The sequence below is a fragment of the Strongylocentrotus purpuratus genome, unplaced genomic scaffold (genome assembly GCF_000002235.5).
Source record: "Strongylocentrotus purpuratus isolate Spur 01 unplaced genomic scaffold, Spur_5.0 spur5_scaffold_19, whole genome shotgun sequence".
Lineage (NCBI taxonomy): Eukaryota > Metazoa > Echinodermata > Echinoidea > Camarodonta > Strongylocentrotidae > Strongylocentrotus > Strongylocentrotus purpuratus.
In genome coordinates this window covers 16,800,165-16,822,664 of record NW_022145604.1, presented here as the reverse complement: position 1 = coordinate 16,822,664, position 22,500 = coordinate 16,800,165, and the positions used below count along the sequence as shown (strand labels likewise).

At 38.3% G+C, this 22,500-nt stretch overlaps 1 long non-coding RNA gene across 1 annotated transcript; it reads left to right on the top strand.

Moving 5' to 3' along the window:
* Positions 1-11,364: 11,364 nt before the first annotated feature.
* Positions 11,365-14,535, top strand: LOC115926072. Its single transcript, XR_004064954.1, has 3 exons — positions 11,365-11,384; positions 13,911-13,987; positions 14,427-14,535. It is a non-coding gene; the product is annotated as an uncharacterized LOC115926072 (long non-coding RNA).
* Positions 14,536-22,500: the final 7,965 nt, after the last annotated feature.

Below are 22,500 nucleotides of genomic sequence, written 5' to 3'. Positions count from 1 at the left end.
GAAAAATAGAGGCAGACTAGCAGTAAAAAATAATTAAAAAAAGGTGTTCCTCAAAACCTATCCTGATTCAACAGCAAGGTGGAAAAAATATTTCTTAAGTGCCAATTTGAAGATCTTTACATTACTTATCTGCTTAATATTAGAAGGTAATTTATTCCATAGAGAAGCACCATCATAACTTATTGCATTCTTAAGGTATTCAGTATGACATTTATCAATAATCAGGTCATGACGAGTACATTGCCGTGTGTAAAAATTATGTTGAGTTGATACTTCTTGAAAAACATCTTTGTGAAAGTCTGAAGATAAATCGTTAAGACATTTAAAAACAAATATACATCTAAAATATTTAACCCTCTCTTGAAATGGTATCCATTTCATGCGAGTAAATAATTCCTTTGATGGGGTATACATATTACAGTTTAAAATCATTCTTGCAGCCCTCTTTTGTAGTTTAGTTATCTTATCTATATGACTTAAAAACCTGTTTCCCCAAATTTCACAACAATAATCAATTTGTGATTGTATGAGACATGTGCAGTGGCGGCGCAAAAAAAGGAAGAAAAAAAAGAAAAAGAAAAGAAGAGAAAAAAGGAAAGGAGAAGAGGAGAAAAAAAGGAAAAGAGAAAAGGAAATAGAAGAGAAAATATAAAGAAGAAAGCCCTCCCCCCCCCCCCCCCTCCCGCCCTCCCACTCTGGGGTCGGAAGGACCGAATTTATGTTCCCAAAATTTCCGATAAAGAGTTACTTTTCACGCAACAAAGTCCGGCCCGTACTGACTTTACATACCTGAGATAGAGGGGTGCTTTCAAAGAGAGGGAACATACATGTGTGTACCCTAGATAACACAGAGCGGGTGGGGGTGGGGGGGTGGGAAAAGAAAAGTCGGGTGAGAAAGGGGGAAAGACAATGAAATGGCGCTATGTGACAGTAATGACGAATGTGGGAAACTGTAATCGGGAGATTTGGGGTCATTTCAGAAGGCTTGGCAAACGTTATTGAATAGAGGGAGGGGGGGGGGGGGGGGCGGGCCGGCCGGCCGCATAAAATCTCGAGCCGCGGATTCAAAGTTAAACGTTAAGAACAGCCCCTGCGGTCATTCACTCTTTACTGAAAATTTTGAAAAGGGCACAATATTTTGGATGTCTTTTAAATAGAAATTATATACTCAAAAGTCAAATTTTAAATTAACGGTAGGGCCGCTTCACAACTCTTATTTTGCCCTTCATTATTTTGGATTCAGCTCATACCAACTCGCTTGTGCTTGTATTTGAACTCATGTTGGTAGTAATCATGGACAGGTGCGGCAATCCTGGGCCCAATAGGGGGACACGTCCTCCAGGGAATTTAGAAATATAGCTAGAAAGAAATATAGCGGAAAGAACGTACATATTGGGCTTAGGGATTTTCTAGAATGCATAATTTCAGCGTTCAACATTGCAAAATCTCGCTTGGTCGCTACGCCCCGGCCGGCCCTCGCCCGATAACTCAAAACTATGACGCTCCTGTCCGTGATTTATCCATGGTTGGTGTAAAAGATCTTTTTCCCCTTTCATTTCTACTAACCTAATTGTTTGCTATCATAATCATGATTGTTTCATTTTCCCTTTAAAGCAGGCGCGTAGCCAGGGGCGGTAGGGGCAGTAAGAGGACATAGGACGAAATAGGAGCAGACAAAGAAACATTTTTGAAAATTCTGACAAGTCGAGAACGGTACAACGAATCGTCTTCTTTCTCTAATAATTTAATGAATGTCAAAGCTTCCGCGCATCGCTCGGGAGGGGAAAACTGAATTCAAACAAGGACTAAGAGACGAGAATGGTAAAACGATTCGTCTTCTTCCTCTAATAATTTAATGAACCGTCAAAGCTTACGCGCTACGCGCGGACAGGGGAAAATGAACTCAGACAAGGATTAAGAGTCGAGAATGGTACAAAGAATCGTCTCCTTTCCCTTATAATTTAATGAAACGTCAAAGCTTCCGCATTTCGCACGGGAGGGGAGCGGGAGGGAAGGAACTCAATTCAGACAAGGATTAAGAGTCGAGAACGATACAACGAATCGTCTTCTTTCTCTAATAATTTAATGAAATATCAAAGCTTCCGCGCATCGCTCGGGAGGGGGAAAACTGAATACAAACAAGGATTAAGAGACGAGAATGGTAAAACGATTCGTTTTCTTCCTTTAATAATTTAATTAACCGTCAAAGCTTACGCCCTACGCGCGGGCAGGGGAAAATGTATGGTACAAAGAATCGTCTCCTTTTCCTTATAATTTAATGAAACGTCAAAGATGTCGCGCTTCGCGCGGGAGGGGGGGGGGCTGAATTTAGTCAAGTAATAAGAGTCGGGAATGGAACAACAAATCTTCTTTCTATAATAATTAATGAAAGGGGAAAGCTTCCGCGCTTCGCGCGGGCGGAAGGAAACTGAATTCAGACAAGGATTAAGAGTCGAGAACGGTACAACGAATCGTCTTCTTTCTCTAATAATTTAATGAAATATCAAAGCTTCCGCGCATCGCTCGGGAGGGGGAAAACTGAATACAAACAAGGATTAAGAGACGAGAATGGTAAAACGATTCGTCTTTTTCCTTTAATAATTTTACGAACCGTCAAAGCTTACGCGCTACGCGCGGGCAGGGGAAATTGAATGGTACAAAGAATCGTCTCCTTTTCCTATAATGTAATGAAACGTCAAAGATGTCGCGCTTTGCGCGGGAGGGAGGGGGGGCTGAATTTAGTTAAGTAATAAGAATCGGGAATGGTACAACAAATCTTCTTTCTCTAATAATTAATGAAACGGCAAAGCTTCCGTGCTTCGCGCGGGCGGGAGGAAACTGAATTCAGACAAGGATTAAGAGTCGAGAACGGTACAACAAATCGTCTTCTTTCTCTAATAATTTAATGAAATATCAAAGCTTCCACGCATCGCTCGGGAGGGGGAAAACTGAATACAAACAAGGATTAAGAGACGAGAATGGTAAAACAATTCGTCTTCTTCCTTTAATAATTAAATGAACCATCAGAGCTTACGCACTACGCGCGGGCAGGGGAAAATGAATGGTACAAAGAATCGTCTCCTTTCCCTTATAATTTAATGAAACGTCAAACATGTCGCGCTTCGCGCGGGAGGGGGGGGGGGACTCAATTCAGACAAGGATAAAGAGCTGATGACGGTAGAATGAATCATCTTCTTTCTCTAATAATTTAATGAAACGTTAAGCTTTCGCGCAAAGCGCAGGAGGGGGGGGGGAACTGAATTCAGACAAGGATTAAGAGTCGAGAATGTTACAACGAATCGTCTTCTTTCACTAATACTTTAATGAAACGTCAAAGCTTCAGCGCATCGCTCGGGAGGGGGAAAACTGAATTCAAACAAGGATTAAGAGACGAGAATGGTAAAACGATTCGTCTTCCACTTTTAATAATTTAATGAACCGTCAAAGCTTACACGCTACGCGCGGGCACGGGAAAACTGAATTCAGACAAGGATTAAGAGTCGAGAATGGTACAATGAATCGTCTTCTTTCTCTAATAATTTAGTGAAAAGTCAAAGCTTCCACGCTTCGCGCGAGAGGGGGGGGACCTGCATTCAAACAAGGATTAAGAGTCTAGAATGTTACAACGAATCGTCTTCTTTCTCTAATAATTTAATGAAAGGTCAAAGCTTCTGCGCTTCGCGCGGGAGGGGAAAAACTGAATTTAGAGAAGGATTTAGAGTCGAGAATGGAACAACGAATCATCTTTTTTCTCTAATAATTTCATTGAACTATAAAAGGTCAAAGCTTCCGCGCTTTGCGCGGGAGGGGGAAAACTGAATTCAGGCAAGGAATACAAGTCGAGAACGGTACAACAAATCGTCTTCTTTCAATGAAAGGTCAAAGCTTCCGCGGGCAAGAAGCTATAGCCCCCCCCCCCCCCCCCCCCCCCCCCCCCCCCCCCCCCCCCCCCCGATGAAAATGTCAAAAATTGTACCGGTATGGTGCTTCTAATATGACCTTGAAAAAACGGTCTGCGCAATTTTCAAATTTTCGGCCCCCCCTATTGGAAAATCCTGGATCCGCGCCTGCATGTGTATAATAATTTCAATGAAATGTCATCTACATATGGTTTAACTCTTCTAAGCATGGCAAGTCCGGCAAACACTTTTCTACATAAATAATCTACATGATCAGACCATAATATGTTTTCATCGATCATAATACCTAGACATTTAAAGATCTTACATTGTTCAACACATATATCTTCATACTTTAATGTAATACTGTCATTTTTAAAATGGTTTAATCTTTGTTTACTTCCGATGATCATAAATTTGGTTTTATCAACATTCAAATAGAGTTTATTACATTTTATCCATCTACATATAACATTAAAATCACTTTGCAATTTAATTTGTACATCCGAAAAGGTGGGTCCACTTACATAAAGTGTCGTGTCGTCGGCATACATTACAATTTTTCCATGTTTCAAAACTTCTGACATATCATCTATATAAATCAAAAATAGGAGCGGGCCCAAAATAGATCCCTGTGGAACTCCAACAGAAATACAGCGATCAGTTGATTTATAGCAACGTATTGTTTTCTATTATTTAAATACGAGTCAAACCAAGCTAATGATAACTTACTCAAACCTATTTTCTTTAATTTATTTAACAAAATATCTGGATTAACCGTATCAAAAGCTCGTCTTAAATCAATAAAAAGAGCCCCTACAATGAGGCCTTTATCTATGCAGTGTAACCAACTGTCTGTTAAAGCCCCAAGAGCCGAGGCTGTAGAATGACCTGGCCGGAACCCGAACTGAGTCTTACTGAGGATATTATGTTCTATTAAATAATCATACAATTGCTGATGAACAGTCCTTTCAATGAGTTTACTTATTGCAGGTAAGATGGAAATTGGACGAAAATTACCAATATTATTAATGTCGCCTTTTTTGAATAACGGAAAAACCTTTGCATACTTCCAATCATTGGGAAAGACTCCTGTTGAAAAAGACAAATTAATTAATTGAGTAATGGTTGGTACAATAAAAGCTTTAGACTTTTTTAGGAAGACTATCATCAGACCCTGTTGCTTTGTTATAATCCAAGTTTGAAATCAATTTTTCAACATAGCTTTCATTGGTGGAAACAAAGTTAAAAACATAATTGGAAGGATAGCAATTAAAAACATCCCCAATATCATGTTCGTCGGCTTGTATGACATTCATCTCTTGCGCGAGCTTAGCATTTAATCGAATAAAATAATCATTAAATGCATTGGCAATAGCGTCATCGTTATTAAATACCATATCATTGTCGTAAAGAATGGAAGGAAATGATGAGGATTTTGTTGGTAATAATAACTTTAAACATTTCCACATCTTTGAAACATCGTTTACATTTTTCTTGATTTCTTTCTTTAAATATTCAGTTTTACTTTTAAACATAGATATATTGACCTCATTCCTTAAATTGGTGTACTTTGACCATAATTCTTCACACATTGTATTTAAATGGGAATCTTTTTGCAATAAAATCTTTTTCTTTACTTTTAAACATTTTCTATGAATATTATCTCTTTTCTTCATCAGTGTTCTAATATGTGACGTTATCCACGAAAGCGATTGATCTTTAACACGAAATGATTTTAGCCTGACTCCATCCCTTATTTTGGTTGAATAATTTCTGAACACCCCTTTTGCCTAATCGACTAGTAGTAGAGTCAACGTGTGTAGACCCCGCTGATATTTTTCGGGGACAAAGGTTTTTAAGTGTTTTTGAGTTGTTTGGAGGTCAATGATTAAAATTAGCTTGGGTAGTCCCCTCCTAACTCCCGGCAACTCTCGTAGGGGTCAAAATAAGGTCAAAATGGGGTCAATAGGGGGTCAATTTTTTGTAATGCCCTGATTATGTTAAAAGACATGTCAAATTGTTTGTCTCGTCATACTGAACAAAAAAGTGTACATGATAATATACCCCTGACCTCCCGTTAAGAAGTTATGGCCGGAAAAGTCAAAAGGTCAACGAACTTTCATTTGAGGGCAAAATACACTAAAAGTGTTTGGATCGATCAATTTTCATGTTTTTTGTGTCTATTTATATGTATTTTGATTTAGAAATTTGAATGAGACAATTTCTACTTAAGAAGACCGTATTCAAAAGATATAAGGGGTCAAAATAAGGTCATTTGGGGTCAAATGAGCTCCTTTGGGATCAAAATACACTAACAGACTTAGGAGTTATACATTTCAAACATGCTTGTCAGTCACGTTGCATGGCTTAACCCGAAGTCGTGAAATCTCTGACATTCTCAAGAAATTCGGTTTGGGAATTAGCTACAGTGATACTCTACGTCTATATGATTCATGGGCCATGCATGCAGTAAAGGAAGACTCAACCTGCCCAGATGCAATAGCATAAGGTTTTCCAGGTACTGGCATCTTGGACAATGATGACTTTAAGGATGACACACTTACTGGGGCAGATACATCTCATCGAACTAATGTTATGTTTGTCCAGCCTGATCACTTCACAGCCACAGGAGACGAATGCTCCCCTCTTCAGTTGGTCAAGTCCGATGACCTAAAACAAGTAACTTCTGAACAGCTCAAAGTACATCCATACAAAACAGTAAAACGTGGTCAGCCAGAAGTGCGTACTGAAGTTGATACATCTCTTCCGACGAGTTGTGGGCAAAGAAAGAGGAGTGCAGTGCATTCATTGGCTCGGACTAATAATGCAGGACATAACATCCAAGTTCCTGATCAAAAGGTTGGAGGTTTCACTGGCTTCCAGGCGAAAATCCAGGGAAATGTTACAAAGAGTTCTGCTCACTATTTCCTGACATTTCCAAAGCCACCTCAGAAATCAGTAGTTCATGAGTTCATGTGTAGGATGGTTTCTGCAGCTGTAGCCAAGTCAATGCCATTCATTCAGCTTGTTGGTGACCAACCTGTGTATGCATTGAGGGTACAACTAAAGAATGAGAATCAAGCCAAATTTGAGCTTATATCCTCCCTGTCCTTGGTCCATTCCACACTCAATTGTCATTCATATCAGCAATCAACAAGCGCTTTCAAGGCTCGGGATTATCTGACATTCTTGTCGCAGCAGACATATCATCGCAGAAGGTTCGGTTGACCAGGCACTTCGTGGGAAGCACTACAACAGGAGCATAAGATGTCTCACTCTCATGTATGAGGTACTCATGCGCAGAGTCATTCGACATGAACTTTCCAGTGGGGTAGATCTGTCACCTGAACTTAAAGTTAGCCTTGAGATTCTCAAAAATCCATCTACATGTTCACAAGCGCAGTTGCAAGCAGCAGCTGCAGATCTCCTGGAAAATGAAGAATTGACATCTTTTGTGACAAAGGCATTTGAAAGCGTTGAAGCATCTGATTCTCCAATGGCTAGGTTCTGGCTAAGCTTCATGGACATGGTGGAAATACTGCTAATGAACATACATGCTCTGCGGACACAAGACTGGGATTCGTTCAAAGCTTCTCTCAGGATGATGTTTCCATGGTTGCGCATCTACGATAATGACAAATACAGCAAGTGGCTGGTTGAGTTTTGGCTCGAGATCTCAAGTCTACCAGAAGAGAAACCTACTTGAAAGAGGGGTTGTTCTCCCAATCAATGACCGCCGGGAAACCATATTTCTGTTTACCCCTAGATCTATGGATAGAGATGACCATGAACAAGGGTTCAAAGATGAAAGCAGGATGGAAACATATCTTGAAGAACGAAAAGATGTTACTTGCACACACAAAAACCACAAATGCTTGCAACAAAGTGAGAAACTCCTTGCATGTACTGGCAAACCTCAAAGACTCTTCCAAGGATCACAGAGAAAATTGCAAGAAGAGACTGCAGAGAGATGAGAAAGGGGTTCAAGATCTGGACAAATGCCTGGGTGAGTTTGACTGTGACCCGTTTGATGAGACCAAGCCAACATTGAGGTCTCTGCAGTCTGGTATGATGGCATCCGATCAGCTGGTCGTTGACTTTGAGAATGCGCACAAAGATGGTGAAGTGCTTGTTCAATCATTTTTCAAAGAGAGGATGTTTTCCGATAAGAAGAACTTTGATGACACGATGCACAGGAATTCACGCTGCAGTTTCACCAAGCCACCAATTGTTAAAGGAACATCTCGGGTTACAAAGACTGATGCAATGGAGAACAAGGCCATGACAGAGGTAATCTCTCTTGCTCAGAAATGTGAGGACACATTTCGACTGAGCGATGTAATGCAATATCGTGATACAGATGAATGTCTACCTATCTTTAACGTGAACGGAACACTGAGAAAGGTGATGAAATCAAAGTTGGTTGACAAGCTCAATCTTGAGGAGATAAACTCGCTTGACAACTACATTGCACTCGTCGACATAGGATTCATTTGGAGACTTAGTACTCCATCAGCAGAGGATAGAGAAAAGCAGGATGGTACAGATTACACGTGGGGCGATTATGCAAACAAGATTTACAACATAGTTGCAGGTCGTCACAGAAAGGCGACCACAATTTTCTTTGTGAATGATCCCTATGACCTAGATGAGAGTATCAAGGATAGTGAACATCAGAGGCGTACAGGCGTTACTTATGTAGGAGGTAGCCGAAATGTATTTATGAGAAGAGATGATCCGCTGCCAACATCCAGGCTGTTCAATGATATGTTCAAAAATCCAGGCAACAAAGTTCGGCTCCAACAGTTTCTGAATGCAGAGTTCAAGATCATGTCATTAGAACACCCAGAGACGACTTATATATACTGGTGCAGACGCTGTCTCTGGCTTCTATGGCCATGGCAAACCATCCATCTTTGAATCGGCAATGAAGTCAGAGGAAGGAAGGAGTTTGCTCCAAGGACTTGGGAAACAGCTGCCTGTATCAGAAGACACCCAAATCGACATGGAGCAATTCACAATTAAGTTCATCTACAAAGACAAAACTAGTACAAGTTTAGCAGAGGCAAGAGCAAAGAAGTGGGAGAGTATGAAGAAAAAAGCAACACAGAGAATGCCACCTGATTGCGACTCACATCAGATGAAGGTCAGACGAGCCAACTATCAGGCATACATCTTCCTGAACTTCAGGAGTCCAGATGCTCCTCCATCACCTCTCCACCATGGATGGCACATGAAAGATGGCAACTGCATCCCACTTCGATACACCAAGCCTGCATTGCCTACACGTTTGACCAACCTAATACCAGCAGATGACCAATCTCCACAGTCTGACTCCGATTCGGATATCGATAATGATCAAGACTCTGTCTCTGAAGATTCCGACTATGCGTAGAACCTCTGATTTGTCACATCTATCCGGTATGTTGCAACAAATTAAGAAATTTACCATACCTAGTAAGAGAGCGCAGGGTTGTGTATGTAACTGATGGGCAGATAAAAACAATCAAGCTAATTTGAAATTGTGGCCACCAGTTAAATTACATGTAAACTGCATCGTGACACTTAAAAAAAATGAACATGGCTTTGTTGTCACTCCTATCGTATTTTAACCCTAGAATAAAACTGCTCTTTCTCATTCAGTGTGAGAGTGCATTACAGCACAATTTAGGTCAATTAAACATTTTTGACCCCAAATGACCCCATTTGGGCCTTATAATGACTCCTTACATCAATTGAATACGGTTTTCTAAATTTAAAAAAAAAAAAAATTCATTCACTATTATTCATCAATTTACACATAATTTGACACAAATAACTCCTAAGTCTGTTAGTGTATTTTGATCCCAAAGGAGCTCATTTGACCCCAAATGACCTTATTTTGACCCCTTATATCTTTTGAATACGGTCTTCTTAAGTAGAAATTGTCTCATTCAAATTTATAAATCAAAATACATATAAATAGACACAAAAAACATGAAAATTGATCGATCCTAACACTTTTAGTGTATTTTGCCCTCAATGAAAGTTTGTTGACCTTTTGACTTTTCCGGCCATAACTTCTTAACGGGAGGTCAGGGGTATATGATCATGTACACTTTTTTATTCAGTATGATAAAACAAACAATTTGACATGTCTTTTAACATAATCAGGGCATTTAAAAAAATTGACCCCCTATTGACCCCCATTTTGACCTTATTTTGACCCCTACAAGAGTTGCCGGGGGTTAGGAGGGGACTACCCAAGCTAATTTTAATCATTGACCTCCAAACAACTCAAAAACACTTAAAAACCTTCGTCCCCGAAAAATATCAGCGGGGTCTACACACTTTGACTCTACTATAGCCCAAAGCCTGATGTCTAGACATGTGGCCTACTCCACTACCACGAAGGGCATTTCAGTCCATATATATTACAATCAGTGCATGAAAAAAGGATATTTCTGAATAAATGTAAGCATTATCACACTTCAAGACAGCCACAGATAAGTGAAAATGGGTTCATAAAGATTTAATTTCCTTTTATTTGATGTACATCACAAACATTTAGTAAAAAAATTGTCCCTCATAAAATGCATTTCCCCGTCAGTGAATGGTGCATTCCTGGCCTTAACAGCTGGGCCCTGTTTCATGAAACTTGTTATCAATAACAAGTTACAAGCTACTGTTACAAGCTACTGTTATAAGCTATGAAGCTATGAAATCATGGCATCTGATTGGCTGAGAGCAAATTTGTCATAGAAATTCAGCATTTGCCGGGGGTAACGGGCCCCTGGATTGCCTCTATATATATAGTGTCCTGCTAGCACTGAGTGATCATTATTTGAGAACCATTGTCGCGAATGAGATAAGTACAGCTGGTTATACTCTGTCTCTGGTAGTTCGCACAGTACAATTCTTTACTGAACTAAACAGCTGTGTACAAATCCAATGCACCACCACCAATGCACCACCACCACTAGCTAGCTGTATGTATGCGTGTATGACGTGACGTAGACGTACCCACTCAGAGGAAGATTTTTATTTCTTGGAAAGTTTGCTGGTGAGTACAGTTGTAATTACGCTTCAATTCGTAAATTAAGTCATATTTATGAAAAGATGTGCTGATATTAGGAATCTGCAGAAGTTTTTGTACATTTGGAAATGATTGTGAAATTGTTATCTGTGATGAATGTAGATCTAGGAGCAATCCGATCTCGAACTTTTGATACATTTTTCATCGTCGTGTACTAATATTTCAGCTTGATTGCCATTGCTACCCTGTCACTTCTTGGCCATAGCTTGGCCACGACTTGCGGGCGGGACGCGTCTTATTTTTTCGTACCACGGCGAGGCCGGATTCCTGTTTTATCATGAATATTCATTAGGCAGGGTCGGGGAAAGTACAAGTCTCGATTCTCTTAAATATTCATATCGAGGTGGGAATGCACGACGCGCGCTATACTCGCACAAAGTGAGAAGATTCACGGAGAATGCATATGGGTGAGTAATTGATTGAAATATCAGTAGATTAAGAGAATTTAGTCATTAATTTGAAAAAGCTGTAATTCGTGATCTACTGTAATTTCTTTACATTTTGAGACTGTTCTCAACAGATTTGTGGGGAAAAGGCTAGGAAAATATTTCTCTTGAAATTGCACTTTGATTTTCATCGTCGTGAAGTAGTTTGACTGCGGTTTGCCTTCATGTCACCCTTTAGAGCCCCGGGGTTCCGGCAGGCCCACGTTGGGGAATTTCGGTGCTCATCTGCATCAAGATAAAACTTTCTGATCAGGTTTTATTCCAAATTTGATCGTCATCGTGAATCTAATTCACCAATCATCCATTGAATTTAAATCTAGATTTAACGTTACACCTTAAAATAATCTATGAAGTATGATTTCTTTAATAATCCAAGAGGGTTAATTCTTGTTTATATCTTTAGTAGATGTCGACTCTGTTGGCTATACTAGTATTACTAAGACTAAGTGCTATCCGTTCGCCCGCCGTTCGCTCAGTTGCATCATTGGTGCGTGTCAACTTTTAGACCAAAATTGTTTGTGACCATGGATAATCAAACAGCTCCAAACCATATTTCATTTAGACGTAAACCTGGAACTTATTAATAAAAATATTCAAAAACAAACAAATTAGACCTAGATCTAGGATTCATTTATTTAATGTTCAGATGTTGTGTGTGTCCAGTGTGCTTGTCAAGTTGTCATAACTTTTCTAGATCTAGACCTATATTAAAGATTTTTTCTTCTCCAAAGTGTGCAGTTCATTTGATAAATCTATTTTTTGTTGGACGTTGTATAAGAGAAGACCCCTAGGGTAGTCGACAATTATGTTTACTTATACGCAGAGGCGGCGGAGCCTTTGGGCGGAGCAACTTCCAAAGTGGGGGGGGGGGCACCAACAAAAAGGGCACTTTCTTGAGAAAAGGGCACCTTCAGAGGGAAAATATACCATTTTTTTGACATTGGTATATACCCCTATTTTGTGATTACATTATCAGGGATGATTTCAATATTTGTTTCTCTTAATACAGCATTTAAGATATTGCTTAAGTATCATACTTTGCAGTTTTTGGCTTGCAGTGCGAAAAATTACATCTTATAAAGAGGAAAACCCAATCCTGATGGGGTTATATAAGCACAATCTCATAACGGAAGACTGAATAGATCTGTGATAAGTTACATAATTATAACGTCTATAACTATGGGCAAGCGTAGCGAGCGAGCTTTGTGGGAAATTGCTTTTAGTCGCTTGAAATTAGGGACACATTTAATGATGAGAGGAAAAGGGGACACTTATCGAAAGGGTTAAGACACTTATCAGAAAAGAAAAGAAGCATGTGTCAAAGTACAAAGGCTAATTATCAGAGGTGAAAATGGGGCACTTCTTACACCTAAACAAAGAGGCATGCACCAGGGATGATAAGAACATGGGCATTTGTCGACGGAAAAGAGGCACCCATCAGATTTTGATAGGGGGGCATTTATAAGCAGTGAAAAGGGGCATTTATGAAAAAGGGATAGGTTCTTTATAAGAAAGGAAATAGGGTACATATCATTGTTAAAAGGGTAATGAGACGGGGAAGTGGCTCTTATTAAAAAGAAAAAGTGGCACATGTTTAAATAAACGGGGCACTTATCAAAGACGAAAAGTGGTACCGGTAATTATGATAAGGGGTAAGTGTGCTTATAAGGAAAAAAGGCATTATATAGGAAGGAAAAGGAGGATGTGTCAAAATAAAAGGGGCATTTATAAGAGATGAAAAGAGTACTGACTAGGAGGGGAAGGGGTGCTTGTCAAAGTAAAACAAGTATCTCTCAGAAGTGAATAGGGTCATTTACAAGAGATGAAAAGGGGCACTTAAGAGAATGAAAAGGAACTATTTTCATAGATGAAAAGGGGCATTTATGAGAAGGGAAAGGGCCTATTTTTAAATGGGGGCACTTATAAGAAAAAGGGGCACTTATTAAAAATGAAAGGGAGCACATGTGAAGATATAAGGTGCGCTTATCCAAGTTAAAAGGGGTAGTTATTAAAAGGGGAAGGGGCACTTTAAAAACTTAATAGGGGCACTTGTCAGAGTAAAAGGGGCACTTTCCTATGTAAAAAGGGGCACTTTTCCTATGCAAAAAGGGGCACTTTTAGGGTACTTGACCAAATGGGAGGGCACTCTGCCCCCCCCCCCCCCCCTCTCGGAGCGCCGCCTCTGCTTATATGGTATGTAGTCCACCTCTTCTTGTTATAATAAACTAATTCTACTTAGTACTGCTTCGTGTTCATAGGCCATAGAAACCACTGTTTGATGCACAAGTTAAATCTTCCATTTAGTTTTACTTTGTACTGTGGTTCATTAAATAGGAATGTTGATTTCCACACCATATTAAAATTAAGGCCAACCATGACATAAAAATATCTATTAATTTGAATTATGCTAGATCTATTTTATTTTGTTAAGGAGAAAGGGATGCCTTGATTGTCGTATTGATTTTCTTCTTCTTTTTGTTACAAAAGATTGAAACTGAAGAGCTGGAAGGAGGACATTACAACATCTCTTATATTTGCAAGATGAAGCAGAAAGTCCCATGCAGGTACAGTTATCAGGTTATTTAGCACACACATATTAAACGACCACCTATTAATTCACTCAAAAGGAAATGGAACTAAGTTGACATTGCAAGCATATATAGTGGAGGGTATATTTTATTCTAGTTCTGCACCTAGTATACAAATATTGATGTCTTTTCTTTCTATGTTTACAAAGGAAAATTTGTCCTTATTTACAGGAGGTCCTGTGTTTAGAAGAGCCATATCAAATGCACATTGTAAGCACTACATGTAGGGTATACACAGGACCCCTCATTTTTTTTTTGTAAGGGGTACTTTCACTTCTTGAGCAATGAAGATGAAGAAGAACACAAAATAAGATTGATAAAAGTCTGTTTATAGGATGTATTATGGTTGATATGTATCCATCAGTATCAGTTTTTAATTGAAGTACATGTACCTACTTTGTTTTCTCTCATGTAGGATGATGCCTCTCTACAGTGGATGATGAAGGCATTCTGGTTTGCAAACTCAGGAGAGGAACAAAGAACAGATGTTGACGGGATCATATCTAGAGATGCGGGCCTACTACTGTCTACACTTCATACGAGCAAGTGTGCTAATATACATGAAGGTACCCCCAATAAATTTTTGTGGAACAAATGTCATGGAGAAAATTATAGATCTGAAACAGATATTTTTCATTGTCAGTTGACTTGTAAAAGAATAATTGACTTAATATCACAATTGTAATTTAGATTAAAAATTAAATGTCAATATACATGTAGATGAAATATAAGTCTACATTACGTATGTTTCAGTAGCATTATTTCCAGTACATTCGCTGGTCAAAGTTGTTTGGTCATTTTATGTCCCATACTTAACCGAGTATTATTCAATTACCGGTATGAGCACGAGTTGTATTACATTGTATTACTTATTTCATACCTTGTCTGATCCGAGCTCCAGCAGGCCTATCGTCTTAATGGGATCATCAGTAATAATTTAAGATGCGGTCAGTATTTAAACTAGTCTTGTACAAAAAATAGTTTAGGTTTGCCCACTAGAACCCCAAGTGAATTTCAGTCCTTCCTTTTTCTGAGCAGGTATCAGGGTGTATGTTATTAGTCATTGTTGATTTTTTTTATATCTTATTTCATTTTTCCATTCAACAGACTTGGGTTATATTTTTTTCTGAAAACTAGGCTACAACTTTAGTGATGGATGCAGAAGATATCTACACGAGACTACGTCTTAAAGATGCCACCCTCATATAATGAAAGAGGACAATAGAGATGGGTTTAAACTGGAATATTTACATGATATTTATTTGTTATTTGTATTATATGTTTGTAGAATACTACATTCAATAAAGCTAATGAAGTTTATCATCTTGTCGACTTTCAAATAATTAAAGATAACTAATCCTCAACGAATAAACATTAAAATTCTAACAATGTCAACTACCATCTTATAGGATGAAACTGAGGACTGGGCAGAAAGATTCTCCTTCAAATTTGATTGATAAAGGTCTATCAGTCTATATCAAAGATTGAATTAATCAATGATATTTTGATTATAATTATACATGTTAAAATTCATTTACCTCTATGGACTTCTGTATGGGAAGATTTGTAGATTATGAAATTATTGCTACTTCAAGTATTGTATGTAAGAAGGTTTGAAAGACAACACTCTAAATGCATTAAATATGGAAACTGCTTATCCCCTCATTGCCTTTCGTATCCAAACTGGTAGCTTTCATAGAATCATGTTTCGATGCTTCCCAACTAAAGAAAACAGGGAGTGGGGGGGGGGGGGGGGGGCTTGCTATCCTCTTATCTTATCCTCTGTACAAATATGATTATATGTTTATATTAGAAGGATTTAGAAAGTGAAATTTTGAATTATAGCATTACTGTTGGTAGAAGTAATGGCAGTGTCGATTGTTAATGTGGGGGAGGGGGGTTCCTGGTGAAATTTACGGTATGCCAATGTCAAATTAATAAAAAAGAGAAAACTATTCTTAAGAATAAAAATTATACAGTACATGGGCCTCCTAACAAAAACCCTGGTACCACTGTTGTGTTTTGAGTGTGTTTTTTTTTTTTTGGGGGGGGGGGGGGCTGGCAAACCAATTACAAATTTCCAGTGTTAAATTCAAATTTTTTCTTTAACAAAATTATGTCAATATATTGTAATTAAACAATGTTTCACTTTCCTTTTTTTAAAGTTAGATATTTGAATAAAATGATTAACATACTTTCCGGTTTCTCTGGCCTCTACATTAAAAATGTTCTACTTCTAGCAAAGCTCCTGGAAAGGCTGCAAAAAGGGAGAGTGAAGAGAATGAAATTGAAATGTGGACAGTAATGGAGTGAATATGAAATAGTTGATGGTAGTTGATAACGAGTGAATGCAAATGAGTGGCAACAAGTACGACTGAAAGTGAGACAGAAAGGAATTGCAACAGGTTGCTCGGTCAAGAGAACAAACCTTGCAGAAGATAGTTTTCGAAAGACAGAGAAAGAGAGAAAAGGGGAATTATAAAAAAAGGAAAAGGGGGCATGTGTCAAAGGGGCATTTATGAGAAAGGGTTGGGGTTGGGGCTCCTATTAAACAGGGAAAGGGGCACATATCAAAAGGTAAAAGGGCACTTGTTAGAAAGTTTAAGGGGACTCGTGTCAAAGTAAAAAAAAAATGAAAGGGCTTTTATCAGATATCACAAGGGGCACTTATGAAAATGGAACAGTGGCACTTATTATGAAGTTAAAGGGGCATTTGTTGAAGAAAAAGGGGCACCTGTCAGTATTTGAATAGTGGGTAATTATCGCCAGGGCCGTAGCCAGAGTTTGGGGGGGGGCAGGGGCACATACATGTAATTGATCGACGTCCTGGGGAGGGGTCAAAAAGAGTTCAACCGATCTTGGATTTTTTTTCTTTTTTTTTCTTTCTTCAATGTATGTGAAAGAATGTGTAGTTTTCTCTCGAGTTTGTCTCATCATGCGTGGGATCTGTGGGTGCTGGGGTTCCTGCAGCAACCCTGTACATGGATTTTCTTCAGTGGGTGCATATAACTCATGGACTTCACATTGTAAACCTTCAAATGATGAATTATCATCGAGTCCCCCACCCCCCCCCCCCCCCCTTCCCTCATTATTTTAGAAAGAAACCAAAGAGAACTTTTAAGAGAAAAAGAGAAAGGAAAGGAAAAAATGGTAGCTAGGCCTAAACAAAAACAAGAGGCAAGATAAAAGAAAACAAGATTGAAGATATGGTATCAATATTATCTTGCTCCTTTCCCTTTTTCTTTTGTCTTCTTTTCATTTCAATTTTCTTGCAATTTATTTCTTTCTTCCTTGGTATCTATTCCGTATTCTTTATTTCTTCCATTCATTTATTATTTATATATATTTTACTTTTTAACTTTGTTATTCTTCTTTCTAATCCCATTTTTCTTTCTTCCTTTTCTTCCTTATGCAGTTAAGTGAGCATAGATCATAGAAATAATTTAAGTGCAATACACAAGTATTTTATTTTTGATAAATGTCTGTATGTAGGCCTATTCTTGTTATCTATTTTATACAGTTTATAATACTGTATCACATATTCAATACCGTAATGCAACCTCTGCTTGTAATATTTAAAAAGCAAACCTAGAACTGATTATTTACCAATTTATGAAAAGAACTAGACTCCCATTAATCTCAGAAAAGTAGGCCTAGGCTACTCACAAATTGCCTATCAAGACTCTTACTTGAAATATATGCTATATATCTTGTCTACCGGTACTGAAATTTTGGCATTTACTAGTAATTAAACACAGCATTTATGACTGTATTATCTAAATGACCATGACATTGCTTTTCTATGTCATAGTATAGGCCTGCCATTAATCCAACGTACTTGTTACACACGATATTCGATGCTGCGCATGCCTCGATCATACATGAATATTCAAGAGAATCGAGACTTTCCCCGGCCCTGCCTAATGAATATTCATGATAAAACAGGAATCCGGGCTCGCCGTGGTACGAAAAAATAAGACGCGGGCGGGACTGTCTCGGAAAATTTGATACGAGTAGGCCTAGATCATTTCACTGCTAGACAGAAATAACCATCTGATTTGGGTCATTTCTTTAATAAAACTGACATTTGCTGTTGATAACTACTTTCGAATTTGTGGAATTGTGGAAGAAAATTAGAAGCAAACACCAACAAATTTGGACCAGATTAGAACTTAAAGACCTACTGACCTGTGCAGGAAATTTTCCTAGACCTAGATCTATACCCTTTTCCACCTACTGAGGCCTATAGTATTCGTAAGGCTAGTTTTCATTATTAAACTAAGCTTGTTTATTTAATAATTTAGGGAGATAAAATGAAACTAAAATAGAGAATCTTACTTGCATCTAACATTAGGAATCAGTTATAGAAGGAAGCGTTGTTGGGCCTAATACTAATAGTTAGGACCTAATATTAAATGTACATTCCGAACATCTAGGTTAGGCCACCTTTCAATCGGTTATCTAAGTTAGATGTAGACCTTTAGTCTATCCTGAATAAACCCTCATTATTATTAATAGCTTTGATTTTTTTCTCCAGTGTAATATACCTTGTGCAATATCTTTTTGATAATATTATCCATGTACTTTTAGGATGTTTTACTATCCATGCTATTTCATATGACTCTCTTTGTCAAGTTTGTGTGAATCCCCTTTTTCTTCCTCTTCTCTTTGGTTCTCATCTTTTTCTATCTTCTTTCTGTTTTCCTACCTCTTTCCTCTGCTATTTTTAGTCCTTCTTCTTTCTTCACACAATACATAATTTTGTACTTCTATGATGCTCTGTAGGCCTATATAGACTACTGTACTACATGTAATAGTGAATATGACATTTTTTCAATCTTCATATAATTGTCTTTTGGAGTTACAAAATAACTTGCATTAAACTTGGATGTATTGCTGGATTGGCATAGCTTAGCTCTTTTGACATCAACAATTGTTAAAATGATGTTAATATGTTATTTATTCAAAGTGTTTGTTTTTATACATGTACTTCAACTGACATGACTGAAGGTGCACTTTGCAGAGACTTTCATTCCTTTATTCCTGTTTGAAATGAAAACATACCTTAAGACTGTATGTACCTCATGAATATTAATGGTCTTCGATCATTCTCCTCTCTTTCTACTTTTCATTTTCCAATCTTTAGTATATTCTCTATAAATTATAATCAACTTTTCTTTCTTTCTAATTCTTCTTCCTTCTCTTCCTCTTTCTCGTTCCGTCTCTCTCTCTCTCTCCTTTCCTTCTTACATTGTAAGATGACATAGAAGTTTTCAATATACATGTACATGTATTTAGATTTGTATGTAATATTTGAGAGTTTTATATACTTTCATTATGCATGATTTACATGTATGGTTGTACATTTTAGTCATTCATATTTTGATCATTTATTGTGTTGTACAAATCAAGTATAATGTAAGTTGAGCAATTTCAACTTTCCAGCTGCATGTTCTTTATTTACAATAAACCGAATCAATTAATTCAATACTTGGACTTCATTTAAGGATGGGTTTGCTATTAAGCCAGGGCCTGATATGGCTACAATGTACATGTAGTTTAACCTGGGGCAAGCAGATTCATGATGATATAGTATGATGGGGGTTGAATGTTTGGACACTTGACAAACAAAGAATTCACTCTTGCCTTTAGATTTAATGGAAATTATTAATTTGTTTCCTTTATGATATTGTCCAACATACAACATACGTCTTGGAAAATTTATGAAATTTTGCTTGTAAACTTCGACAAATTGCTGTTTTAAACGACTGTCCAGCTACACAACGGCTGGGTATACTGCAAGAATGTGAATTAAGTGTGTCATTCAGTGATTACTAGTAACTGAAACTGGAAGGGGGTGTATACAGGTGTACATGAAAGGAGCCTCTTTTAAGGTGGATTATGGTTTTATTTCTGTTTCATGATGATGCTCTTCTTCAGTAAAATTTATGATGAACGCAAATCCCCTGAGAATTGAGACAAATTCAGAGAGGAAGGAAAAGAGGGGGGGTGGGGTGGGTCAAACTAAGCTGGAAAAAAAGAGAGTGTGATACATTTCAAATGTTCCCATTTGTTAGGCCAAAACAAAATAAAACCATGGTTAGCATTCTGCCTTCTTTTTTTTTTCTTAGCACATTTTCCAAGACGTCTAGCGTGTGTGTGTGTGTGTAATTGATTTTTTACAGACGTGTATCAATCAGATATGATTATTTACGTCTGTGGACCGACTTTAAACGTCCCCATCCTAAAGACGTGGCTTAATTTCCAACCTGCGTCCTCAGCTGAATCAGTTTGTAACTTCCATTATAAGCTGGAATACAAGCGCACGCCACAACACCCCATTACAGGGACCGCCAGCTTTTATATTCTTTTCTGAAAAAGATCATTTTTAATAGCAGTATGTTTTTCAAGGTTTTTTCATTTTTAGAATTTTTTTGTTGTTGTTGACCCGTCAGCCCCCCCCCCCCCCCCACGTGGATCCGCGCCTGCAGAGGATCCAGACGGCGTCAAGGGGGGGGGGGTAGCCAAATCTTAATACAAAATTTAGTGCCGACTCAGCCGGCCGGCGAATAAGCGGGGGGGGGGCGCTTTTGTTTTTTGTTTTATAAAGGTTAACTTTACGTTATTATCCTATTTTTTTATCGTTTTGGGGGGCTAGGGGGGAGGGGCCCGGGTCGGAATAATCGTTACGTGGATCCGCCCCTGTCTGCCACTTCCTTTGCTCTATACTTCAAAGGAATAGACTGCACAACATCTGGGGTATGTAACCTCCTCTCCGAAGTAGATCCCTTAGATTTTCCCCTTGTATTCAACCAGGAAATAAAGCCTTCTAACACTATGAACATGACTGACAAAGAAAGCGGACAAAATATACAGTTCCTCAGGTAGACAAAGGAACATCCCTTCACTGCTATTATGTAAAAATGTGTAGAACAGGTGTCACATGCATATTCACCTTTTTACATAATAGCAGTGAAGGGATGTTCCTTTGTCTACTTGAGGAACTGTATATTTTGTCCGCTTTCTTTGTCAGTCATTTTCATAGTGTAATTTGCCTACAGCTGATCATGGCATCATGGTTTAAGTTCAAACCTGCCACTTCCTTTGCTCTATACTTCAAAGGAATAGACTGCACAACATCTGGGCTATGTAACCTCCTCTCGGAAGTACATTGTAGATCCCTTAGATTTTCCCCTTGTATTCAACCAGGAAATAAAGCCTTCTAATTTGCCTACAGCTGATCATGGCATCATGGTTTAAGTTCAAACCTGCCACTTCCTTTGCTCTATACTTCAAAGGAATAGACTGCACAACATCTGGGCTATGTACATGTAACCTCCTCTCCGAAGTAGATCCCTTAGATTGGCTACCAACTTGACAGCTTTCTCCTCATTTTTTACTGACACCAAGCAATCATTGATTTAGAAATTGCATTTGACTGTCTCCTCTGTCTCATGGCTGATGTCTCTTCCATGGTCCTTAGCTGTCTGAAGTAATGTGAAAATATAACATCAAGGGTAATTCTCTGTCTCCGGCCCCAGTGGAGTTGCTGCTTGCTTCACTTGAGTCAGGCTATTGGGGAGCATCTTTTCTTTCTAGAGGAAGGAACTTTGTGTGTTTTCTGGAACAAATTTTCTACAATAATATGGTAAAAGCTATTCTAATTCTATCTAAACATAACAGAATCATTAACATGAAGTATAATAAATGAAACGAATAGTCCATTAACTTGTGCAGACTTATGCACCTTAACACATTCTATCTATCGCAACAAAATTAGTTAATCTTAATCAGCAAGAGCGATTAAGTATGGAATCATTAACAAATTCCTAAGATCAAGAATACAAACAATACGACTAATAATGTCATTTCTATTTGTGTCATTCCAACGATAACACCAAGTTTTGTATGCGATAAAAGCAATAACAAGAAAAAATGTATACATGCTATAAATTCTAGCATTTGATCAACATGAGAATAGAAAGGAAAATTAACAGGAGCGCTCTACAAATGAAAGTTTCCTATGTTTTGAAAGGCCTTCATGCACTTCAAATGAAGCATCAACATAGACTTTAATGTAACTATCAATCGGCTTGCAACGAACACTCACGTTCACGCACCACGTGTCACGTATCACGTTTTGCGCTGTTTCGTAAAATAGGTGACTCTAATTTACGAAGTGTAGGGCCTACTATTCGTTGTTTTCCACGCTGGTAAAACACGAATGATCACGTCTACCAAAACGTGACGTGAGTGTTTAATCAATATTTTTAAAATTGCAAGCGATTGTTACTAAGACTAGTCATGACGTCACCGTAATATGTATGAGATTTGTACACACTGCACTGCGCCTAGCGCCTATCTATCTAGCTACCTTTCTTTCCCTTTATCTCCTCTTTTCCTTTCCTTTCTCTCTTTTTTTCCTTTCTCTCTTTTTTTCCTTTCCTTTCCCTTCCTTCTCTCTGTTTCAGGTTTGCAAGGGGGGGCAA